General features: G+C 39.1%; 1 protein-coding gene and 1 long non-coding RNA gene across 6 annotated transcripts in view; one reads left to right on the top strand and one right to left on the bottom strand.

The window, feature by feature from the left end:
- The window catches only part of LOC149131694 (uncharacterized), a 194,116-nt gene that overhangs the window by 107,501 nt on the left and 59,827 nt on the right, over nt 1-26,788 (top strand). For 2 of the 3 annotated variants that reach the window (XR_016237670.1, XR_016237669.1), the window contains 2 exons: nt 3,488-3,622; nt 8,507-11,661. This is a non-coding gene — a long non-coding RNA (uncharacterized LOC149131694). Of the gene's footprint in view, nt 1-3,487; nt 3,623-8,506; nt 11,662-26,788 lie in introns of those variants that run through there. The other variant, XR_016237671.1, reaches the window with a different exon arrangement.
- The window catches only part of LOC106870453 (breast cancer anti-estrogen resistance protein 1), a 112,926-nt gene that overhangs the window by 77,783 nt on the left and 8,355 nt on the right, over nt 1-26,788 (bottom strand). The gene's annotated exons all lie outside the window — the stretch shown is intronic.

The following is a 26,788-nucleotide window of genomic DNA, read 5'->3' as shown; positions in this document are numbered from 1 at the left end:
ACCGAAATATGAACAGTAAAATCTGCTCTGAAAGAGTTTGTTATGTTGTTGTTGGCACTCCCTCGCTTACGACGTCGAGGGTTCCAGTTGATCCGATCAACGGAACAGCCTGCTCGTGAAATTAACGTGCAAGTGGCTGAGCACTCCACAGACACGTGTACCCTTAACGTAGTTCTCGGGGAGATTCAGCGTGACACAGTGTGACAAGGCTGGCCCCTTTGAATTACAGACACAACAGAAACAGGAAGGTAGAGTGAGAGAAAGTTGTGGTGGAAGAGTACAGCAGGGTTCGCCACCATCCCCTGCCGGAGCCTCGTGGAGCTTTAGGTGTTTTCGCTCAATAAACACTCACAATGCCCGGTATGGGAATCGAAACCACGATCCTATGACCGCGAGTCCGCTGCCCTAACCACTAGGCCATTGCGCCTTCACTCTGAAAGAGTTTAAAATGAAGACAATAACGGAAGTGTCATATGAACTTTTATTATTTCGTGAAGGCACGTGACCTCGTGATCAGATCTTTTGCAAGATCATGGGTTTGATCCTCAGATCAAGTTGTGTAGTGTGCTCTTGAGCAAAACACTTGATTTCACGTTGTCCGAGTCTATTCAGCTGTAAACGAGTATCCCTGCGACGGTCCGGCGGCGGGTTCAGAGGGAATGTTGTGATCTCGGTCACTTATGCGTCATGAAAACCGAGAAAGCAGCCCCAATGAGTTATGGGACTCAAGACAGCCAAATACTAATTCCTTAAATATGTATTAAGCTAGAAAATTTAGTGTGGTGGGGAGATCGCTAAACTCAGGGCTGGATTGGCGCATTATTTTATCAACCCCGGAGAAATAAAACTTTGAACTTGGAATATAGAGTCGAGACCAATTCTGTAAAGAATTTTATCCAAGGTTCTATCGATTCTGCCAATGTCTTGCATCAGTCAACTTTTCCATTTAAGGCACAGGAACAGTCAATTTCATTGACCATAGTAGTTGGATGGTGTATTATTTTACGAATCCCAGCGGGATTTGAACTCATAACAAAATGCCAGAATGAATACCACAAGGCATTATGTCTGAAGCTCTAATGATTCTGACAATGCATCGTTCAAGCTAAATAATGACAATTCTTAGTTATTTAAAACTTGTTCGTAGGAATGACATCGTCGTGTGAAGATGTCTGACTACTAGATGGAATGTGCATAAGTTAGAACACCAAAATGAAATTGTTCGAAACTTTGTTAAAGACGGTTCTGATGTCTGGCGCTGAAGCGTGGAAAATGACGAAAGGAGAGAAGCTAAGACGTCTTCCCGGTCAGATGTCTGAGGCTATGGTGGAAAGATCACAGAGAGAAGGATCGAGAGAGCTGGGGTGAAGAGCATGAGCAGCGAAGTACGGAGACGGAAGGGGAAGTACATTGGCCACATTCTAAGGAATGACTCCAATAACGACTGTATAGCAGCCATGAGAGGGAACTCTGAAGGGAGGCGGAAGCATGGAAGACCCAAGAACACATGGAGAGAAATTGCTGAAAAAGGGAAGCCAGTCGTTGGATGGGGAATGTGGAACCAAGTGCAAACCATGACTATCGACAGAACATCATGGATGGATAGAAAGAAAGGAGGAGGGAGGGAGAGAGAGAAAGTTAGTGGGAGATACTTATGTATTAAATGGCAATTTGAAGGAAAAGAAAAAAAGAAAAGAAAAAGAAGCAGTGTAGGAAGAAGAAGCAGAAGAAGAAGAAGAAGGGATGGGTGTTTAAATTTGCTTTAAGGATTTCGTTCTGCTTCATTTAAAGGTTTTTAACTCTAAATTCAACTTTACGATGAAAGCAAACAAACAAAGTATTTTCTTTTTTAGAAGCGTTGAGATGTATTGTAAGAACAGGAATAAATTTATTTCTCAAATGCGTGATAATGCTATAAATAGCGTGATCAGGATAAATTATCCATTTATTGCAGAAAAATACGTTACTGGCCAGCCATGAGTCTCGAACTCACATCTCTGTGATTACGCGTCAAGTGCTTTACCATTAAACTAAACTGCCTAGCAACGAATTCTTCTACTCAGCTTCGTGGAATCGGTACGAGATTTTCAACGAGAAAGGTCAGCTGAGATGAACAGCTATTGATAGACAGATAGATACTTCTGATTGTGAAAAGGTCAACCAATCGACTTTCATATTAGGGAGCAGAGATAAATAAACAAGTATATAAATATTTATCCTTTAAAATCCTCTTTACAGCTCTGAGATATGAAGCTTTTAGTGTAAGTCCCCCACCAAATATACATATAAACACACACATATATGTTAAAAACAAACAAAAAACCCGAACAACCTTTATAGCACCAAACGAAAATTGGTTAGCTTTTGGAAAGGAAGCCAGGAGCTTTTGCTTAAGATATTATTCCTCTATATTTAGCATCAATTTGATAAGTTGACGCGGAAAAGAGGAAAAACACTGTAAGGCAAAACTGAGAATATATATATATATATATATATATATATATATATATATATATAAAATAAATATTCAACATCTCCAACAAATTACTTGTCATTTGGCAGCTTCTCAAAAATGTTTTCAAAAGATGTTTATATAACGTAAATCAAAACTACAAAGGTTGCGTTCATTATTATTATCATCATAACTGTTATTATTAAAGCAGAGTGAGGGAAGGTGGTTGGTTGACTGGCTGGTTGGTTGCTTGAATGGTTACAGGGTCGGACAAAATGCTTAGTGGCATTTCTTACGACACTTTACGTACCGAGTTCAAATACCGCCGATGTCGATTTTGTCTTTTTTTTTTTTGTCAGGGTCGATAAAATGAAATACTAGCAAAGTACTGGGGTCGATGTAATAAATTATAAAAGTAATCAAAATATATATATATATATATATATATATATATATAGTACAGTACTGTTTCTACTTCGCGGATTTTTCCAGCCTTTGTGCCAATAGTAGAAAGGACTATTATATGATTAGCGCACGAGGCAAAACGTTTAGCAGCATTCATTTCAGCTTTCAAAATTCTGAGTTCAAACCCTGCGTGGGTCAACGTTGTCTTTTATCCTTTCGTGGTTGATAAAATATACCAGTCAAATACTGGAGTTTTAATAGCATCAACTGTGCCTCTCATTTTCTCTTCTTTTTGGTGGGGGGGGGGGTGCTTATTCCTACGTTGGGAACGGCTGTCATTGTTTTAGTTATTACGTCAAAAAAGTATTCGTAAAAAAATTAACATATTTGCTTATAGAAAAAAAAAATGAAACATTGAGAATAAAAAAATGAAGACAGCGTGCCATTTAAAAAAATGTGTAGGATAATTGGAGAGAAATATTTCTTTCTAACTTACACAACATTAAAACTTTAATACAAACACACATACATTACCTGTGTATATATATATTTCCAGATATACTAGATAGTAATGTGTCAGCTAGCGTAGCACTTAACCCGATGATTCTTCTTTTCATTTTTCCTCTCCAGATAATCCTAAACCGATTTGGGTGGTCCGGCCCGTGTTCCATTGCAACATAAAGATACCCAACGGTAAATGGTTATTGCACTGCTAACCGAAAGGTGTGTAGATCAAATACACCGCGGCGCCATACTATGCTCGAGGTAAATGAAAATATTTATAATTCTTTTTAATTTTGTATGATATAGAGTTGTCCATTCAAGTTTTGATTGGATAATCACCTATAGTTCATTATTTCAAAACATTCTGTTGTTTAAATGTTTATCATTCATTTATACTGGGAAAATGGGAATTTCCTCATATATATATATATATATCATTAATTCAATATTTTCTGTTAGAATATTATACACTGAATTTATGAGTGCTCTTTGTATAAAACGTCAAAAATGTTAATACCATAAAATATTTAGACATTAATACGAGCGATTGTATATACTGTATTTTGAAATAACAGCATGAAATTCAATATAAAAAAAATTTCTCAAGAAGATATTAAATTTTATGTTATTATTTCAATATATATATATATATATAAAATTTTTAATTTTTACATTTAAGAGAGAGATTTGACGCTAATATCCATATCAGTGTTATTTATTCCAATGTCAACATTTCTGTATATAGCTATATTTGACCGTCAAGTTTAAGTCAAACATATAAGTCAAAACAAACATATTATAAGTTGATATATTGGTAACGATTACATAGTTTACTATGAAAAATTTTATATATATATATATATATATATATATGTATATATATATATAATTATGCTGATTACATACACACACACAAAATTAATTTATTCATATGCTTGCAACATAGCTACAGTTGTTTCGGTAAAGCCAATATTCGCTTAGCCTCTTCAGCGGTTTAGTGCACATTCACTTCGCTGCAACAACAGTGGCAAAATACGATGCATTCAACATCAAGGTTTTTTTTTTAAGTGTCGTCTAAGAAAATAACCAAATGGAAATTTGCGTTGGTTTGTTAAAGAGTTTGTCAAGGGTGCATCGTGGAAGGATGCTTTTTTATGTTATTTTGTGCAAGCATTCGTTCACGTTAATCCTTACTCTGCAGAAGAGTGCAATATGTTAAGCATGATGCGTGTTTACAGATGGAATTGATGTTTAACAGCTAGAACTAAGACACACTAGCACAGTCAGTAGCTACTCACAACCTCTTCGCTTCACTATATATATATATATATATATATATATATATATATATATATATATATATATTTATATATATATGTGTGTGTGTGTGTGTGTGTGAGTGTATATATAAATATATATATATATATATATATATATATATATATATATACATATATATATACATATATTTATATATATATATATGTATATATATATACATATATTTATATATATATATATATGTATATATATATATATACATATATTTATATATATAAGAAATAGGGTAATTAAAGAAATAAAAACATTTAGCAGAAAATAGCTTTAAAAACCGTCCAAATGGCAGCATATCTGGGTTGCAGTTTACCCCCATGTGTGATGATAAGAAAAGGGAGAGATTGAGAAAGCAGGAGGGAGGAAGTGCAAAAAAAAGTTCAGCATTCATTTCCCCCAAAATAACCCACCCTCTTCACTATCTAACTTTCATTCTTCCACCTCTTTTTTCTTCAAATATAATTCTACAACGTGTTTACAACATGTGCATTAGCGGCTTTTGAGTGTTGTTTTTTTTATGCATACCTTATCTAATAGCTGCAACGATGCGACTGCAAAAGCAGCGATTAGATGATGTGAAGAGGTAAGGGCGAGCAGACGAAGGATGAAAGAAATGAGAAATAAAAGATGGTCTAAGAATCGTGGAGTCCTGTGGAATTAAGGTGAAATATGTTTCAGGTTGAGTTTCATCGTGTGGGAGGATAAATAAAATGCTGAGAAGAGACATGTGCACGAAGCAAAAAAAAATGACATTGATGATGGCGTTTTAACTATGGTCGCCATCTTAACTCCTCTAGAAATGACGACGAGGGGAAGAGAGAGGGAGACAAAGGGAGGATGAGGTGAGAACTAGTATATTCTTTTATACGTTTCAGCCCTAAGGCTGCGGCCATGCCGGGGCACCAACAATGGTATGTTTATCTTTTATCTTTTACTTGTTTCAGTCATTGGACTGCGGCCAAGCTGGGGCACCGCCTTGAAGGGTTTTATAGTCGAACTAATCGACTCCAGTAATCAGGTCTTCTTTATATTTTAAAGCCTAGCTCTTATTTTATTCTATCGGTGTTTTATGCCGAACTGCTAAGTTATGAAGGACGTAAACAAACCAGCACCGGTTATCAAAGCAGTGGAAGGGAAAAACACAGCTACAAAGACAACCACACACACACACACATTTTATATAGAGATAGATAGATAGATATATACATACATACATATCTTTTACTGGTTTTCAGACATTGGTCTGTGGCCATGCTGGGGCACCGGCTTGAAACGTTTTAGTCGAAGAAATCGACCCGCAGTACTTATGTCTCTTGAACTTTGCTTATTTTGTCGAACCGCTAATTTACAAGAACTTAAAGTAACACCGGTTGTCACGTGGCGGTAAGAGTGTGTGTGACACACACACACACACACACACACACACACACACACACACACACACACACACGACGGGCTTCCACTCAGTTTCCGTGTATCAAATTTACTTGCAAGGCATTGGTCGGCTCGAGATGCGGAGCAGTGGAACCAAACCTAAAACTACGCGGTTGGAAAGCTAGTTTCTAAACCACACACACAGAAACACACACTCAGAAAGATGGTGAATATTCTTTTACTAGTTCTATTTTAGACACTGGATAGCGGCCATGTTGGCGTACCATATTAAAAAATCTAACCGCTTTTATTCGACCCCCATATTTATTGCACTCTGATGCCTTATTTCATCGATAGTTATCTGCCGAAACGCTAGATAACGACCCATAAGTGGGCACTATATAAACAACACCTGTTTCCAGATAAAATATAGACACCGTAAAAAAACAAAAAACTTTTGAACGATATTACATATGTGATACCTTATCATATGTGTATTTAGTATGCAGGAAGCTCCCTTGAAATAATTCCCCTTCAATGATTACTTATATACGTGTGTGTGTGTATAGAGAGAGAGAGAGAGAGAGAGAGAGAGAGAGAGAGAGAGAGAGAGAGAGAGAGAGAGAAAGAGAGAGATGCATAAATATATGTGTGTGAAATTTTATATGCGATCCAGAATATCTAAGCAATTGCAGATAGATGTTAATGAGTTATTTAATTAATGAAAAAGTATGAGCATTAGATAATTGGATAGGTGTGTGGAAGAGAGAGAGAGGGGGGAAGAGAGTGAGTGAGTGAATGAGAAAGAAAGAGCAGGTTGTGTGTGTATATAAAGGAGAGAGAGAGAGAGAGAGAGAGAAAGGAGGTTGGGTGGACGTGAGAAAAACAGAGAGGGCGTTGTGAGAGAGAGAGAGAGAGAGAGAAAGAAAGAGAGCGTTGTGAAAGAGGGGAGAGAGAGCTTATTGTGAAAGAGAGGGAGAGAGCGTTGTGAAAGAGAGAGAGAGCGTTGCGAAAGAGGGAGAGAGAGGGAGCGTTGTGAAAGGGAGAGAGAGCGTTGTGAAAGAGGGGGAGAGAAAGAGAGTTGTCAAAGGAAGAGCTTTGTGAAGGAGGGAGGGAGCGTGTGAAAGAGAGGCAGAGAGTGTGCGAAAGTGAAAGAGAGAAAGAGGTGACAGAGAGGGAGAGAGATTGAATGAGAGAGTGTGTGTGTGTGTGTGTGTGTGTGTGTGTGTGTGTGTGTGTGTGTGTGTGTGTGTGTGTGTGTGTGTGTGTGTGTGTGTGTGTGTGTGTGTGTGTGTGTGTGTGTGTGTGTGTGTGTGTGTGTGTGTGTGTGTGTGTGTGTGTGTGTGTGTGTGTGTGTGTGTGTGTGTGTGTGTGTGTGTGTGTGTGTGTGTGTGTGTGTGTGTGTGTGTGTGTGTGTGTGTGTGTGTGTGTGTGTGTGTGTGTGTGTGTGTGTGTGTGTGTGTGTGTGTGTGTGTGTGTGTGTGTGTGTGTGTGTGTGTGTGTGTGTGTGTGTGTGTGTGTGTGTGTGTGTGTGTGTGTGTGTGTGTGTGTGTGTGTGTGTGTGTGTGTGTGTGTGTGTGTGTGTGTGTGTGTCAGCAAATCGCGAGCACACCATGAAAGTGATGATACATATCTACCTACACGCATAAATGCCTGTCTTACATACATACATACATCAAATCAAACTTATAGGGTCAAAGTTGAGAGGTCAGAGCTTGAAGCCTATAAATGTCTCTGGCAATAAGAGACAATACTAAATAACAAGGCCTGCCTTCGCGGCCAGCCAGCCAGCCAGTTGGCCTGCAAGACAATGCGCAACTGAGCCTTCACAGCAGCCGTGGTGGTGGTGGTAGTGGTGGTGGTGACGGTGACACACTAGAAGGGAAATAGTTGCGTAATATTTACACACGTGTGTGTGTGTGCATATATACATATATATATATATATATACGTGTATGCATACATATACATAAATACACAAGTAAACACACAGGCAAATATATACATGTATATACACGCATATACAAGCATACATATGCACACGTATACATGCGCACATACATAGATAAACACGTGCACACACACACACACATATATATATTGCATACGCACACACACACACGTATACACATTGAGCATCTGAATAAGGTTGCGAGCTTAAATTCCTTTTGTAAAATGTCGCAGTAAGAGAGGGGGGGGTCACGACCTGAGGTCAAAGGTCGGGGCCAAATATTATGTGAGTCAGTGCTTGAAATATTTTGTCTATTATGTCATGTGACTTGCTGATAACAACTGTGACAATCGCTCCCCTTCTTTCCCTCTCTACTCTTATCTCTCTCTCTTCCTATCTCTGTACCTGTCTCGCTTTTCCTTCCCTTTTCCCCCCCCCCATGTCACCCCTGTTTCTCTCAACATTTCCCTCTCTCTCTGTTATAGGTTTCCTCTTTATCGAGTTCTGTCTTCATCCTCACCATATCTCTCCTATTTCCCCAATTTGCAAGCCGAGAAAATAAAGGAAAGACGTTGGCCAGATGTCAATGACATACCAATCCAGATGTCAACCAAAATGCCTGTCCGACACACTCAACAGAATATTAATGCAAACTAATTAATATTCTATCTATTACAGTCACCACGTCTGAATATTTCGTGAAGTGGTTAAATCGATTACATCGACCCCAGTGCTCAACTTCTACTTATTTTATCAACCCCGAGAGGATGAAAGGCAAAGTCGACCTCGGCTGAAATGGAACTCACAAACGTAAAAACAGACGAATGCCATAAAAGAGTTTTCTCCGGTGTCCTAACTCTCTTAACAGCTCGCTGCTTGAATCAAGTAACAGATATTCTTTCTACTGTAGGCACAAAAACTGATGCTTTGGGAGAAGGGGTTAGTCGATTATATTGGTTCCAGCGCTGAACTGGTACCTTTTTCATCTATTTCGAAAGGGTGAAAGGCAAAGTCAACCTCCGCGGAATTTGAACTCAGAACGCAGCGACGGGCGAAATACCGCTAAGCATTTCGCCAGGGGCGCTAACGATTCTGCCTTAATAATAATAACAACCCTTTCTACTGGAAGCACAAGGCCTTAAATTAGGTGGAAGGGATTAAGTCGATTACATCGACCCCAGTACGCAACTGGTACTTAATTTATTGTGCAGACTGCAAAAGCCAATAAAGTAGAAATAAAAGTTAAAAGATTTATTCTTTCTGTGCGGCCCGGTACCTGTTTTAGAGGACAAGTGATGTCATTTTCTGACCCCTAGTTACCAGTCAATAATATCAGCTTGGTGTCAATACAACCAATTTTTCAAACAAGATAAAATAAATATTTGAAATTTCAAGCTGACCTTCAGAGGGTTCGAACTCCCCAACTGAACACTTTCGGAATTTAAGCACAGCAGAGAGAGAGGGGTGGAGGTGATGGGTAATAGTGGTGGTAGTGGTGGCAGTATGCAACAGTCTAAGTAACCTATATAAAAGTCGTCTTTATGACTCAGAATTAACTTTATTTTTGTGATAGTGCAGGTCACAGCTCATGAATATGTATGAGGGAAGTGGCGGAGGAGGGGGGGAGAAAGAAAGAAAGGAAAGACGGGAGAAAAGAGAAAAAGAATGAAAGGAAAATGTAAAATGTTAGAGGGAAAAAAATGAAAGAATAGTAAAAAAAAGAGCGAAAGTTTGTGAAAAGGCCACACGCATATACACACACATTCATATACAGACATATATATATACATAAACCTGTAGATTGCGTGAGAGAGAGAGAGAGAGAAAGAGAGAGATAGAGAGAGAACAGGAGAGGGAGAGAGAGGTGTGAAAAGAGGGTGTGAAAGAACTTGGGGGAGAAGAAAAGAGAGATAAAGACAAGGAAAGAGAGAGAGGGAAAGGAAGAGGATCTGAGAGAAAGGCACAGAGAGAGACAGAGGGGAGAAAGAAATAGAGCGGGAGAGAGAGCGGGAGAGTGAAAGGGGAGAGGAAAAGCGATGGAGAGAGGGGAGAACGATAGAGGGTTGGGGAGAGAGAGAAAAAAGACAGAGAGGGAAAGATGCAGTCAAAGAACTACGGAGAGAAGAAAAGGAGATAGAGAAAGAACAGAAGAAGGACTGAGAGAAAAGAAGAGAGGGAGAAAGAAAGAGAAAGACAGAGACGAGGAGAGAAAGATAGACAGATAAGAGTTACTGTACGTTAATAGAAACAAAAGCAAAACTAGAGAACGGACCTATCTTTGAGTGTTCGTTGGTTATGTATGCATGGAAGAGCCTAAAACCCAAGGCAAGGACAATAGAAAAAAAGCTTGCGGCGTGTGAAGTTTATGCCTTAATGTATAAGGAATTAAACACATAATTGAAATTTCCCAAAGCCAGATATTGAAACTGGATCGCAAATTTAAACATCAGAGAACCGGTTTCTGTATGAACGTACCTCCGTCAACACCCAGAAATAATTTAATAATATCTAATTATGTAAGAGGGTTGCAGACGGCTTACTCGACAGGAAGTTGTATAATTACTAACCGTAGCAAGGATAATAGCTTGCACCCGATAGCAATCACTGTACTATGTCTTTGGATGGCCAAGACAAATGCCAACGACCAGGTCAATCTAAGCTGTAGTTTAACACTTTGGCTACGTTATTAAATTCTATGGCCATTGACCCATTAGCGTCCATGGTCCTTTATTTTTCTTAACACCAGAAGGATAATCCGTCATATTTCTGCAAAATCTGTATTTTTCTGAGATATTTTACTCTTACTCGTATCAGTCATTTGACTGCGGCCATGCTGAAGCACCGCCTTTAGCCGAACGCATCGACCCCAGGACTTATTCTTTGTAAGCCTAGTACTTACTCTATCTTTCCCTTTTGCCGAACCGCTAGATTACGGGGACGTAGGCACACCAATATCGGTTGTCAAGCGACGGTGGTAGTTTGACAAACAGATTCACACACACACACACACACATATATATACATATATATACATATATATATATATATATATATATATATATGATGGGGTTCTTTCAGTTTCCGTCTATCACGTCCACTCACAAGGCTTTGTTTGGCCTGAGGCTGAACCCAGAACCATATGGTTGGGAAGCAAGCTTCTTTCCACACAGCCACTCCTTTGGTTAATCATCAAGACTGGAGTATCTTTCAAATATTGTAATAATTTTTTTTATATATTTAGTATCAGTTGCATAAAAATGTTTTTAGTTAGTAAATTAAAAAAAAAAACAAGAGCACTCAGAGAGCGCAAATCTCCGCCAAGGCGACACCAACGTCCCCTCAACGATTAGCCGGAGATGATTTTTAAAATGATAATATCTGAAATAAACTACTGCTTTTACAAACTAGAATACAAAAAATGAACCCGATCGCTCTCGAAAATTAAGTAAAAAAAGACAGAAAAAAAAAAACGGGAAAAATAATCCGGAATTGCTTCCCAACCACATGGTTCCGGGTTCTGTTCCACTGCGTTGCACCTTCGGCAAGTGTCTTGCACTGTAGCCTCAGGCCGACTAAAGACTTGAGTGGATGTGGTAGACGGAAATTGAAAAAAGTCCGTCGTGTATATATATATATATATATATATATATATATATGTGTTTGTGTGTCTGTGTTTGTCCTCCCACCATCACTTGACAACCGATGTTGGTGTGTTTACGTCCCCGTTACTTAGCTGTTCGACAAAATGACCGATAGAATAAGTACTAAGCTTACAAAGAATAAGTCCTGAGATTGAGTTCTTCGACTAAAGGCGGTGCTCCAGCATGGCCGCAGTCAAATGACTGAAACAAATAAATTTATATATATTTCATTTACTTGTTTTATTCATTTGACTACGACCATATGTGTGTGTGTGTTCATATTCTCTAGGTACATACAAGCAGCTTCGAACAATTATACGCACGGACAATTAAACGTGAGCCAGAACACACTCACTCACACACACACTCACATGTTTATATACCCGCATATACACACATGTATATATACACACACACACACACACACACACACACACACACAAACACAAGTACATTCGTACGTGCTCTCACGTGGATTCTTATATACACGAGCAACTCATCCATCCCGACCTTTTCACACACATACGCAGTTCGTCCATACACGTGCAACATGGATGTGTTATGAAGTTTAAATCAACATTTTATACTCAATAGGCTTAACATAAATACCGTTTAAGATCGATCCTTCATCGCTGTATTTGGATTTGACCCATTAATGAGGTCACCGAGTATAGAAACACTCACAGCCCTGTTTGTCTACGCGTTTCTTCGTTAGGGTCAATGAGGTTGCGTTCCTGGAGCGAACCTTTTCTCTCAGGAATTATTTCGTCTTTATTCTTTTTATTCTCTCACTTGTTTTTCGGTCATTAGACTGCGGCCATGCTGGGCACCCCCTTGAAGAATTTTTGTCGAACGAAATGACCCAGGTACTTATATATTCTTTTTGCTTTATTTCATTTTATTTGAAGTCTGGTACGTACTCTGTCGCTCTCTATTGCCGAACCGCTACGTTACGGGGACGTAAACACACCAGCTTCGGGTGTCAAGCGATGGAAGCGGGGACAAACACACATAAATACACCAACACCACTATTTCCAGCGTGGTGGTATCTCTTTGACACCCTAAGTTATAATTTATATATACATATATATATATATATATATATATTTATATATATATATATATATATATATATATATCCTGTAAATATTAATAATGGTATTTTTATATAGGCTTAAAACTTATGGCGATCACACACATACATATATATATATGTTTGTTTTGCAAGATTTTTGATGTGAAATCGTGTGTTGAAACAGATGTTGTTGTACTTGAGGATGGTCATATTGCCAGTTTAGCCAATAAAATGGCTGATATTTAGCAAGGTGAGACACACATAAGAAGGAAGGAAACAAAGGACCACTGATGAGGTCACAGAAGTGTGACGAAAGAACTCTGGCCGAAATAAGATTAGGATTAATGTAATATAAAGCTGAAGCAAATTAACACCAAATATACAGTGCGTGTGTTTTTATTGGCTAAACTGGCAATATGACCATCCCCAAGTACAACAATATATACATATATATATATATATATATATACGTTGTACTTCTTTCAGTTTCCGTCTACCAAATCCACTCACAAGGCTTTGGTCGGCCGGAGACTATAGTAAAAGACATTTGTCGAAGGTGCCACGCAGTGGAACTGAACCCGGAACTATGTGGTCGGGAAACAAGCTTCTTAACGTACAAACACGCCTGTGCCCAATAATCATTTTTATATAATTCCTAAAAATATAATAGGACTATTTTTTTTAACATTGAATGGCTAGAAGGGGCCAACCAAGAAAAAGCGGAATCCATGGGGCCTGTAGTCAAAACAGATTAAAGTCGGCTGGTTTATTATTGGTCGTCACAGCTCACATTAACTTCGCTTCTAAAAATATTTTAGACTTATTAGCAAAGAGAAGGAGAACAAGGAAAGATCCCTTCGGTGCGGGCTCCACCCACTCCACTCCATCTTATACCCTACTGTACAGATTGACAATGTCAAATCAAAAGATTGCTTAGAGTTGGTCATGTTAGGGAGCGTGAGAGAGGCAGAGTGAATGACAGAGAGATAATATTTAAGAGAGACGAAGAGAGTGTTTGAAAGAGGCAGAGATAATGAGAGAGAGAGAGAGAGAGGTTGGATAGAGTGAGAGAGAAGGGAAGATAAAGAGGGAGTGAGGGGAAAGAGAGGGAGACGGAGATAAAGATGGGAGAAAGAAGGAAATAAGAGATTATATATATATTAGAAAATTTAACTTGGATTGGAGCGCGCGCGAGCATGATAGCCTTTCGGCTGAGGGCATTTTGGAACATCGTCATTAAAATAGACAAGATGACTGAAAGACAAATTAATAGAGATAAATAAATAAATAAATAAACAACCTCTTCAGACAATAAAAATGAGATGAATAAATAAATAAATAAAAGATGGATGATGAATATAGTTTTGAAAATAGCAGTAGCGGAAAACATTTATTTACAAGATGTCACTGATCAGGAAGACATCAACTACAACAACTGGAACATCTACAACATCAATCAAAAGCAATCCATCAAAGCTGGACTAGTTTCTATTTAATGGAAAGCAACAAACACATAAGCAGACAGCAAACGCACTGACTGACAGGAAGCAGACGATATCAGAACGAAGACATATTGAAATGGTGACAAGTAAGCGTTTTTATGTATGCAACCGGAAAACGAAATGGCTTGCTTGATATGTGTGTGTGTGTGCCTGTGTATTCAGCTCTCAATATCTGCCAACGCAGAAGTTGATGGATTGTTTGGTAGAGATGGAGAGCTGTACAAAATGTTTTATAATATTTAGTTTCGTGCTGCAATATTTCTAGTTCAAATTTCGTCTGTGCACTCATTGAATCTTAACCTCCCGAAAATAATTATTTTAACTGCAAGTAATATTTGGTATCCAATGAGCTTTTAAAATCATCCTTCTTTAAATATACCCGCGTATTCGTTGCTTTTTATTTTTGTTGTTTTTTTAATACGTAAGAACACTTGCGCCCTCTCGTTCATTAGAATCATTGAAGTTTTGGCATAACGAATTTTAGCAATCGAAAGTTCTCTGAAAACATGTTGAACGGACAGAGTCAACATCCACTGACACAGTTGCAAAAGCAATGGAAATTTTGGAAGAAAAAAAAAGAAAGAATATAATTGATAACTGAGTGGAAATCGAACCGGTGAGTGTGTTAGATATCAAAGCATTAAAGCAGTATGACTCCCCCCAGACAGGCTGGAGAATATATCAGTCGAAACGTTCTGTTATTAACAAACAAGAGGAGGACAAATACCCGTCAAATGTAAATAATATAAATAAAAGTCGTCTTAAAAACAGCTTGCATAAATACATCCGGGTTTCCCTCCTCATAACACACGCCATTTTTTTTTGTTTTGTTTTAAGTAACTACAGATATAAAGAGATCAATCATCATCGTAATATATTGTTATAAATATGCAATTTCCTGTCATTAATAGACGCTCCACTAATTTGCATAATAACCTTGCTTAATTGCTTTCTTCATTATCATCATCAGCATCGTTATCATTAGCATAGCTATCAACTTTTATTTCTTGTGTGAGCATGCACTAAATAAGGCAGTACATGACCTTTTATTCCGTTGCGCTCATACCATCTAACATCACAACCGTTTAGTAATACACACACACACACACACACACACAATATATATATATATATATATATATATATATATATATATATATATATATATATATGCACACACATGTGTGTTTGTGTGTGTGCGCGCATGCGCGTTTTAAGGCTCTGTTTATTCTAACAACCCAGATGTCAATGCATAGAAATTACATGATCCAGGGAGTGGAGAAATTACGAGAGAGAGAGGGGGAGAAGGAAAGGGGGATGGAATAGAGGAAGGGTGAGAGGTTTAAAATGAACGTATTTTATACACCGACAATGTACAAGGTAAAGTTCGTTTCCCTATTTGTTAATTACAGATTCACTTCTTGTTGTTCGACTAGTGAGGGATAACACAAGGACACACACCATCAGAATAATAATTAACCCGACTGACGACAGCCTCTGTGTCTCTTCTTCAGTCTGTCTGTCTGTCTGTCTATCTCTCTCTTCTTCAGTGTTTGTCTGTCTGTCTGTCTGTCTCTTCTTCAGTCTGTCTGTCTGACTCTCTCTCTCTCTCTCTCTCTCTCTCTCTCTCTCTCTCCCGTCTGTCTGTGTCTGTTTGTCTCTATCTCACTCTTCTTCAGTCTGTCTGTTTGTCTCTTCTTCAGTCTGTCTGTCTGTCTCCCTCTCCCTCTCTCTTCTTCAGTCTGTTTGTTTCTCTCCCTCTCCCTCTCTCTTCTTCAGTCTGTCTGTTTCTCTCCCTCTCCCTCTCTCTGCTTCTGCCAGTCTGTCTGTCTCCCTCTCCCCCCTCTCTCTCTGCTTCTATCTCTGATCTGTTCAATTTGGCTCCCCAACCTCCCTCCCTCACTCTACATACCTTTTATCCTCCTGTTCGCTTTTCTGTATATTCTCACAACCCTCTCCAATTTCCTACTCGTCTCCTATCTATTTTCTCTTCTCTCTCAGGAAACGCACACACACACACACACACACACACACACACACACACAGAGGAATACCCAAAAATGCGAAGGCGCACAGAGACAACGGAACATCTATTGTAAACGCAAAAGATTCAATAACAGGAACGTGAACAGAGAAACCTGTGTAAACACGAAAATAAATAAATGTCGCAAGATAACGCCAGACGACAGTAGGAAGCGCGAGCGCCACCTGTGACACGTCACAAATATCTGCTGTCTTCCACCAGCTTGTGGTCTATCACGTGATATTGTTGTTAGAGTTCATTGAGTCGCCAGCGTGATTTGTCGAAGGACGCAGCTCTGACGTGTCCAGCAATATATTAGATGTTTGGTTGTTGTTTGGACATAAAAGTGATTGATATGCTGATATTTAGAAGGACATTTGACAAAAGGAGCGGGCGGGGAGACGAAAATAACATATAGAAATAAATAAGTGAAACTATATACTGTATATATATATATATATATATATATATATATATATATATGTGTGTGTGTGTGTGTGTGTGGTAAGTAGCTTGCTTACCAACCACATAGTTCTGGGTTCAGTCCCACTGCGTGGCACCTTGGGCAAGTGTCTTCTACTATAGCCTCGGGCCGACCAAAGCCTTGTGAGTGGGTTTGGTAGACGGAAACTGAAAGAAGCCCGTCGTATATATGTATGTATATGTATGTGTGCGTATATGTTTGTGTATCTGTGTTTGTCTCCCCAACATCGCTTGACAACCGATGCTGGTGTGTTTATGTCCCCGTAAATTAGCGGTTCGGCCAAAGATACCGATAGACTAAGTACTAGGCTTATAAAGAATAAGTCCTGGAGTCGATTTGCTCGACTAAAGGTGGTGCTCCAGCATGGCCGCAGTCAAATGACTGAAACAAGTAAAAGAGTAAAAAAGAGTATATATATATATATATATATATATATATATAAATAAATAAATAAAGGCGCAGTTCATGACACTCCGTCGGTTACGACGTCGAGGGTTCCAGTTGATCCGATCAACGGAACAGCCTGCTCGTGAAATTAACGTGCAAGCGGCTGAGCACTCCACAGACACGTGTATTCCTGATGTAATTATCACGGAGATTCAGCGTGACACAGAGTGTGACAAGGCTGGCCCTTTGAAATACAGGTACGACAGAAACAGGAAGAGAGAGTGAGAGAAAGTCGTGGTGAAAGAATACAGAAGGGTTCACCACCACCTCCTGCCGGAGCCACATGGAACTTTAGGCGTTTTCGCTCAATAAACACTCATAACGCCCGGTCTGGGAATCGAAACCGCTGTCCTACGACCGCGTGTCCGCTGCCCTAACCACTGGGCCATTGCGCCTCCACTGGAGAGTGAGTAGATTATGTCGAACCGCAGTGTTTCACTGAAACTTTAATTTATCGATCTTGGAAGGACGAACGGTGAAGTCAACCTCAACAGTGAGCCGGAGTAAATACCGCAAAACATTTTGTCCGACGCTCTAACGATTCAACCACTCGACGGCCGAATAATTGTTTCAAACTAAGGCACAAGGCCAGTAATTTTGAGAGGTGGTGGTCACTAGATACCATCGACCCTGATACATGACTGGTGCTCTCAGCTATGACCTCGGAAGGATGAAAAGTGAAGTTATCCTTGGCGATAAATGAAATCAGAATAGAATGTCCACCATATTCACTCGTACGGCATTGGTACATCATGAAGTACTGCACGATGGGACTGAACTTGAAACAACATGGTCGCGAAGCAAGCTTCTTACCCATACAGCCATGCTTGCACCCCTCAAACTGAACATCGAATAGCGCACACAAACGCATACTATATCACATACATACACAAATGTGCACAATATTACACATACAAACGCACGTGATCTCGCTACACATACTCATAAACGTTCGTACTTGTCGCAATCAATAGCGTATGTATATTAGGAACAGGTCGGTGAAATTACACATGAAATATCTATACAGAAATGATTGATTTAAAAAAAAATTTCTTGTTGTTTCTAGTCAAACTGGTGCAGTCGATTGCATCATACTCTAGCATACCTTTTATACAATCAATCACCCTGCTAAAAATAGCAGCCAAATCTCCCTTATAACCTCTTAAAATATTATTCCGTATATTTTCGTTCAGAGATGTCTAGCAAAAATATATTTGAACGAAAATACACGTTGACTGTACTCTGAGGCGCCTGTCACTTATTTCTAACCTGAAATACTGCGTTCGTGATCAGTGGCGGCTCGTAGATAAAAAATTAGTGGGGGGTGCTGTTTCAGAAAAGTTTTAGCTGTTGTTAGAATATTGTGTAAAAGGAAACAAACATTAAAAGAAAATTTATACAAAAACTTGATCGGTTCGCGTTTTAGCCACTGCCCAGTTGTGTGTTTAATTTGTTCACCGAATATCACCGCGAATTCCCCTTTGTTTTTCAAAAAATCCCTCCTAAATCACAAAATAGTGGTGGTGGGGATGTGCCTTATTTTTCCAATCCTGGCCGTAACACTGAAGCTGGAAGCAGGATAATAATCTAACTCTACTCTTTATCACGATTTATCTACAATTTTTGTTTGTCGTGTTTGAAAATGTTGAAGAAATTTTACCTCCTTTTAGACATATGACAAATGGAGTACCAAGTACAGAAAAAACGAACGAATTTATCTGATAAACCAATTCTGTATGTAGTTGTTGTTTATCATCCTCATCTTGTAAAGATTTATGAATAAAAACATCCCAACCACGACCATTACAACTAATTTTCTTCTTCAAGCAATGTGTAAATTATACAACGGATCCTTTGATTTTGATTGAGAATATGATCCTTTAGGGTGTAATTTGAGGAAGATTTGGCTGTTGTTTCTAACAGGTTAAGTAATCATGCAATGGCTGTCATGCCATTTTGAGAAAGACGTATCGTTTCTACTTAAATGACCTTATGTGTGAACATAATTGTTCAGTTAATAACACCGTGTCTATGCAACGTTGATGCGTTCACGTTTGTGTTTCTGTCTGCGCGCTTATCAGTCAAAGTGTATATATACGCGAATATGTATACGGGTTACACTTATTCTCAATTTAACTCCAATTCCTGAATAACATATTTCACTAGATGACCACCTTTATTCATTCTTTTATTCAATGGTTTCCTTCAATTATCTTTTTCTTCTTTTTTTTTTATTCAGTAGTATTTAAAATAACCAATTAGTTAATTACACAGTTTTCCAGTTATTTCCGCTCAAAAGACTAAGACAAACTGTTAACCCCTCATTCTCATATATCATTGGTTTCTTGCTGTGTTTCGTGGAAATTTGCAGTAACTTTTGTATCTCACGGGGTGACGAGGCCTCACGAAAACCAAGTCAAGTCAAAGAAGTTTGCATGATGACCATTTAAGTGATCCCGCATCACAAGAGAGGAGAAACAGAGATGTTTAGCGGAGAAAAGTGTGGAGACAGAGAGAGGTTTAGTGGCACATTGAGGGTCAGCTACTCTGATGATGAGAATCAATAATGAAGCCTGTATGTGGACACCTGATCTGCTATAAATAATAGCAGTCTCAAAATTCTCCGTCAAATAACACTATCGTCGGAAAACTAAAATAAAAAAACAAAAAAACAAAAACGAACACGTTGAGAAAATATACCTAGGTATGTCATGTCTTTAGAGGGATGGCCATGGATGGATCAACAACCACAATCATTTGCATTACGGGTTCAGTTCCACTGTGCGGCACCTCGGGCGAGTGTCTACTCTTATAGGTCTGGGGCGAGTGGATTTGCTAGACAGAAACTGTGTAAAGCCCGTCTTATGTGTGAGTGTGACTGTTTTTGCATATGTGTCACTCCTCGCCACTACGCCACGGCTGCACAACCGGTGTTGGTTTGTGCACGTGCCCGTAACTTATAGGCTCGGTAAGAGACCGATACATTAAGTACCAATCTTAAATACATGTATATTTGTATTGAGGTAGATCTGTTCTACTGAAAGCCTTCAAGGTTGTGCCCCAGTATGGCCGCATCTCAATGACTGAAATAAGCAAAAGCTGAAAGATAGATACTACAGCTAAGGATGAAAAAAAAACAACATATTTATTAACTTAAAATGAAATTAAATAACAAATAAATCAATGACGTGCATTTTCATTAAAGAAGGATCCATTTTTCAGAAGAGAAGGAGGTGGGATTTGAAACCAGAAAACGGAACCAAAGCAAAGACTACAAAACACCTTGTCCGGTTGACTAACTAACATTCCTCTGATCCCACACCCTTGGACTGATACTTCATTTATCGATTCAGAAATGAGAACAGGTAAAATTAACCTACGATTTATATAAATATATGTACTCTTTTACTTGTTTCAGTCATTTGACTGCGGCCATGCTGCAGCACTACCTTTAGTGGGTGGGCAGACATATATATATATATATATATATATATATATATATATATATATAATTACGATGGGCTTCTTTCAGTTTCCATCTACCAAATCCACTCACAAAGCTTTGGTCGGCCCAAGGCTGTAGTAGAAGACACTTTGCCCAAGGTGCCACGCAGTGGGACTGAACCCGGAACCATGTGGTTGGTAAGCACGCTACTTACCACAGAGCAGCAATTCCTGCGGAAAGTGTTAATAACAACGATCACGATGACAATAGCGACGGAGAAGATGAAGATGAAGATGACAATGAGGACGATGACGACGACGACGATGATGATGATGATGACAACGATGACGTCTATCACAAAGTAACTTGTAGATAATGCTAAGCTAACTACCACCCACATAGACATTATATTGTGTATTGACATAACGTAGTCAACAAGCAGCTGTGACAATATATCTATTGAATATCATAGACAGTGTAGGCGATGGTGGTGGTGGTGGCGGTGGTGGCGGGGGATGATCGTGGTGGAGGGGAGTGGATTATTAATTAAATGGGAGAGTTCACATGGGAAGAGTCCAAGTGTGCATTAAGCCACGCTCTCTCCCTGTAAGTATCCAGCTGATCGTGTATTGGCTTTGTCATCAATCATTCAAAGAACTCGAACATTTCACCACCTTGCTCCACATATTTGTCCACACACACACACACACACACACACACACACACACACACACACACACACACTGTAACTTGCTCAATGCCTGCCATTCTTTTGCTTCCATTCTTCAGTAAATCTGTATGTGTGTGTATATGTGGAGGCGCAATGGCCCAGTGGTTAGGGCAGCGGACTCGTGGTCATTGGATCGCGGTTTCGTCGTGAGTGTTTATTGAGCGAAAACACCTAAAGTTTTACGAGGCTCCGGCAGGGGATGGTGGCGAACCCTGCTGTACTCTTCCACCACAACTTTCTCTCACTCTTACTTCCTGTTTCTGCTGTGCCTGTAATTCAAAGGGTCAGCCTTGTCACACTCTGTGTCACGCCGAAAATCCCCGAGAACTACGTTAAGGGTACACGTGTCTGTGGAATGCTCAGCCACTTGCACGTTAATTTCACGAGCAGGCTGTTCCGTTGATCGGAGCAACCGGAACCCTCGTCGTCGTAACCCATATTATACATACGCGTATAGAGTAAAATGTAGAAGAAATTGCAGTTTTTATTGCAAAATAAAAGCAAACAAGCAGATGATTAGAGAGTTATAATTATTATGATAACTTCATTAAGTCAGTCACACTACAAACCACATATTTATAACAAAACACACAAGTGTTTCAGTTCTCAAATTGCAATTAAGAATATCCTCTTAATTACTCTAATTACAAGTCATCAGTGCGTACACATTCCTTACGTATCAAGCTCACTTTGGGACGAATTCCTCTTTTGACAACAATTTCTTGGTGAGATTTTTTTTATCAATCGAACAATTAACAGTGCGTGGATTTCTCGAAGATATATTATTTTTGAAAACAAAGCAGTGAGTTTGTAGAACCGTTACCACACTGGACAAAATGCTTAGCAGTATTTCTTCCGACTCTTTACGTCCTCAGCTTAAATTTCACAGAAATCTATGTTGTTTTTCATCCTGCCTCCGGGTCGATAAAATGACTGCCCCTTGAGCACTGGCGTCGATTAAAAGTTGCTAGCCCAGTACCAAAATTAGGAAGAATATTGATTCCAAAGTTTGGCACATGGCCAGCAATCTCGGAGGTGGGGATAAGTCGATTACAACGATCCTAGTGGTCAACTAATACGTTTTTTATCGACCCCCGAAAGGATGAAAGGCAAAGTCGACCTCGGCGGAATTTGAACTCCGAGCCTAAAGAAGACGAAATACATACATACATACACTCTCACTATTATTAGCATCAAGAAATACAGATATCATCCACACAAGGGTGCGTGGCTTAATGGTTAGGAATATTAGGCTCACAATCATAAGGTCGGGATTTCAATTCCCGGCGGCGCGTTGTGACTTTATTTCTCGTTGATCCATCCAGTTCACTCAGCTGGCAAAAATAAGTTGTATCTGTACCTAAAAGGGCCAGCCTTGTCACATTGTGTCACGCTAAGTCTCCCTGAAAACTATGTCAAGAGTATGCATGTTTGCAGTGCTCAGAAAATGCACGTTAATCTCGTGAGCAGCCTGTTCCGTCGGTCGGATTAACAGGAATTCTCATCGTTGTATCCGATGGAGTGACGAGAGCGTTAAATAGCTACATATACACATTCCGAGGAAAAAGAAAACAAACACACACACTTATATAGGTCAATACATGGCGAATACAGAAATATATACAGATATCCTGCTATACGAACACATAAGACACATACACATGAATAAACGAACGCATACACAACAAAATACAGGTGCACAAATAAAACAAACGCACAGATGCAGCAATACGAATATGTAGAGTAGCCTCGAAAATATTACAGCACACACATTTCAGAAGACATCCATCCACACAAACACATAAAAGTCTCCCCCTGTCTCTAGGTATTTCGGTTAGAAGCAATCTGTCATCCTCACCTGCTACTCAACAACACTCCCCACATCTGCACTAGTAACCTCCAACCCAACGAATCCCCCCGCTATCTCTCTTGAAAGGCAGCAAATAAACCCCCTAAAGGGATCTGCTCTATTTACAAAGGCGCAGAACCATACGCACGGACGCCACAGACAAAACTTGACATGAGTATTAGTTAGATAAGCAACAATTCACACACACAAGATGTACACCGTGTTATACATATAAGACCACATAAGGATTTACACTTCGAAAACACACAAATAAATAAATAGATATAGATAGATAGATAGATAGATAGATAGAGGGGCACTATATAGATTTAAAGGGATTAAGAAAACACTGTTAAATGTGTAATAGCAGCATATAAAGAGAGTAGTGGGTAGAGGGACAAAGGAACCTCCTGATGAGTATATAACAATAATATGAAGATACGTGGTGAAAAGGTTGCTTTTCATATACATACATACATACATACACACACTCATATATATATATATAAATATATATATACACACACAAGAGTTAAGGAATGGAGTAGATAAGATCCAGGCTACATATGTTTCATAGCGAGCGGAACTCGGAAGTGGTAAATATCCAAACGAGGTGTTGTTGGCACTCCGTCGCTTACGACGTCGAGGGTTCCAGTTGATCTGTGGCTGAGCACTCCACAGACACGTGTACCCTTAACGTAGTTCTCGGGGATATTCAGCGTGGCAAGGCTGACCCTTTGAATTACAGGCACAACAGAAACAGGAAGTAAGAGTGAGAGAAAGTTGTGGTGAAAGAGTACAGCAGGGTTCGCCACCATCCCCTGCCGGAGCCTCGTGGAGCTTTAGGTGTTTTCGCTCAATAAACACTCACAAAACCCGGTCTGGGAATCGAAACCGCGATCCTATGATCGCGAGTCCGCTGCCCTAACCACTGGGCCATTGCGCCTCAACCCAAATGAGGTGTATATCGCAGGCTACTCGTCAGGCCAAGCAAGGATATCTTGATTAAGTGAAAGTTCACATTGTCACAAGAAGGTACGTGTTAACAGCACAAGGAAGATCCGATCAAAATGTATGAAAGTTGAATGTCCCTGATAGTCGTTTTTTTTTTACATTTACTACGCACTGCCTTAAGATAACTTTCTTCCTACACCTCGATCCTTGCATCTTTCTCTCACACGTGGCTGAGTGTTAAGAGTTTTGCTTCCGAACCACATGGTTCTAGGTTCAGTCCCACTGCGTGGTATCTTGGGCTAGTGTCTTCTACTATAGCCTCTAACAGACCAAAGCCTTGTGACTGGATCGGAAAGACAGAAACTGAAAGAAGCCCGTCCTACACTCAACCACAAATATGTATGTATGTATGTATGTATCTGTGGTCTGTGTATCGTTGCGTTGGTGTTTGTCTCTCACTACCGCTTGACAACTGGTGCTGGTTTGTTTACGTCCATGTAACTCAGTAGTTCGGTAAAAGTGACTCATAGCATAAGTACTAGATTCGAAAAAGTAAGTACTGGTGTAGATTAGCTCAACTTAAAAAACATGAAATTCTAAGGGAAGATGCTTTAAAACTTAAGTGTTTACGTTTATTGGACAAGGTCGACAGTATTCGATAGTAAAAAAAAAAATATTTGTAAAAACACTAAATTAAAAAAGAACAAAAACTCACTTCCTCGGTGTTGATTCCTAAGGTATGTTACAGATGTCAAGTTATAAAGTGGTGGGGGAAACTATTTTACTAGTAAACATCACGAGTCTTGCCTAAGGCTTGCAATAGTATGAAAGGGACAGAATTATACACCCTGTGACCTGGAGTTCTGGCAGCCTAAGCCTCCACTATTATACAAGTTTCTTTTTCACAAACCCACACACACAATTTCTATTTACCTCTCTCTCACCCATACACCACACACACATACACACGCACAAACAAACAACCAGCGCAAACAACACAAAATAAAAGACCGCAGATGTTTACATAAGAAAGGAAATATTGTATAATGGTATTTAAACTATGGAAATTCATAAGATACCAATGAATGAATATGCATAAGTAAATTATTCACCAGTCTACTCTAAAAGCTTCTCATTACAGACACGTAACACCAGAAGTACACACACTGTATGAATGTACGCATGTATAATCGTATATACGTGTGTATGTATGTATGTACGTATGGAGTGTGGATTTAATTTCTGGACCGGATAGCGAGGAGATTAGAGACAACTATGAATATAAAAAAGAAGAAAAAGAGAAAATCAGAGACGGTACAAGAGAGGGAGAGAGAGAGAGAGAGCAGCGACCAAAGTGTAAAATGGAACTGAAGCATAAAAGGAACGACAAAAAAAAAAAACAGTTGAAGAAAGAAGAAATGGGGCAATGAATGAATGAATAAGACTTGGTAATGAGAGCCGAGACTAAAGAAATCCAAGAATTAAGAATCTAAAATGCAAAGCAACTACAAGACTAGAAGATGAACTGAAGAAGAAAGACAAAGAAGTCTCGGTGATTTCAGACAAAAAAACTACAGATGAAGAACAAAAAGATGCGGAGCGAGGAAACGACAGAATGAAGTTTTGGTCGACACGAGGCTATAGTAGAAGACATTTGCCCAAAGTGCCTCGTAGTGGGACTGAACCCAGAACCATGTGGTTGGGAAGCAAGCTTCTTATCACACAGCCACGCCCGCGCCTATAGCATACATGTATATAAATCGGCCAGTTATTCATAAGTCCCCCCAAAAAGGGACGTTCTGAAATATTCTTTTGAGGAGTAATATTTTATGTAGTGGTTATCTATGGCCGGTCAGAAAGGTTTCACGCCTATAACTGCTTAACATCATAGGCGACTCGTCAGATATGCTGGCTGGTGCACAACCTAGCTGACCAAGACTGTATTCATACTTCTATTAGTAAACAGGTAACATGCCTCTGGCCAACGGGTCTCATGATTTGCCAATATTGTTAAAACTAAGACCTAAAACCAACGGTAACTTTCTGAGCAGCCATAACCAAAGGCTACATTGAAACGCTTAGTTTTAGAACGGTGGCAGCTGATGAAGGAAATGTTCTCTAATTGGCCTGTGTGTTTTCTGTGCTCTGTTTATGTTCTGTTTCTCATTTTGTCCACGTTTTTTTTGTGACGTCCTGTACTCAGATATGCATCTATACATACATGTAGATGTAGGTATGTACATACATGTACGTATATATGCGAATACTCACATATTATTTGTATTATATATATATATATATATATATATATATATATATATATATATATATATATACAAGAATAAGGAAATTGGAATAGGGAAATTTTCATTCTCTTAACCATGAAACGATCGTATCCGATTAACTAAAGACTTGTTTTGTTTATGCTTTCCTCTCCGGTTTTTTGTTCTATGTGTGCCATAAATATCGCCATCCATTTAGAGAAAAATTTGTAGTTTAGAATCAGTAGTTCTTTGACTGCTATTTCTAAATTTTCAGTATGTTGGAGAAGCAACTCAATGCTAATCCCTGTATATATATATATATATATATATATATATATATATATATATATAT

The sequence above is a fragment of the Octopus bimaculoides genome, chromosome 20 (genome assembly GCF_046866305.1).
Source record: "Octopus bimaculoides isolate indiv1 chromosome 20, ASM4686630v1, whole genome shotgun sequence".
NCBI classification, from domain to species: Eukaryota; Metazoa; Mollusca; class Cephalopoda; order Octopoda; family Octopodidae; genus Octopus; species Octopus bimaculoides.
Note: the sequence above shows the minus strand (reverse complement) of the source record. Positions and strands in the feature narration are given on the sequence as shown.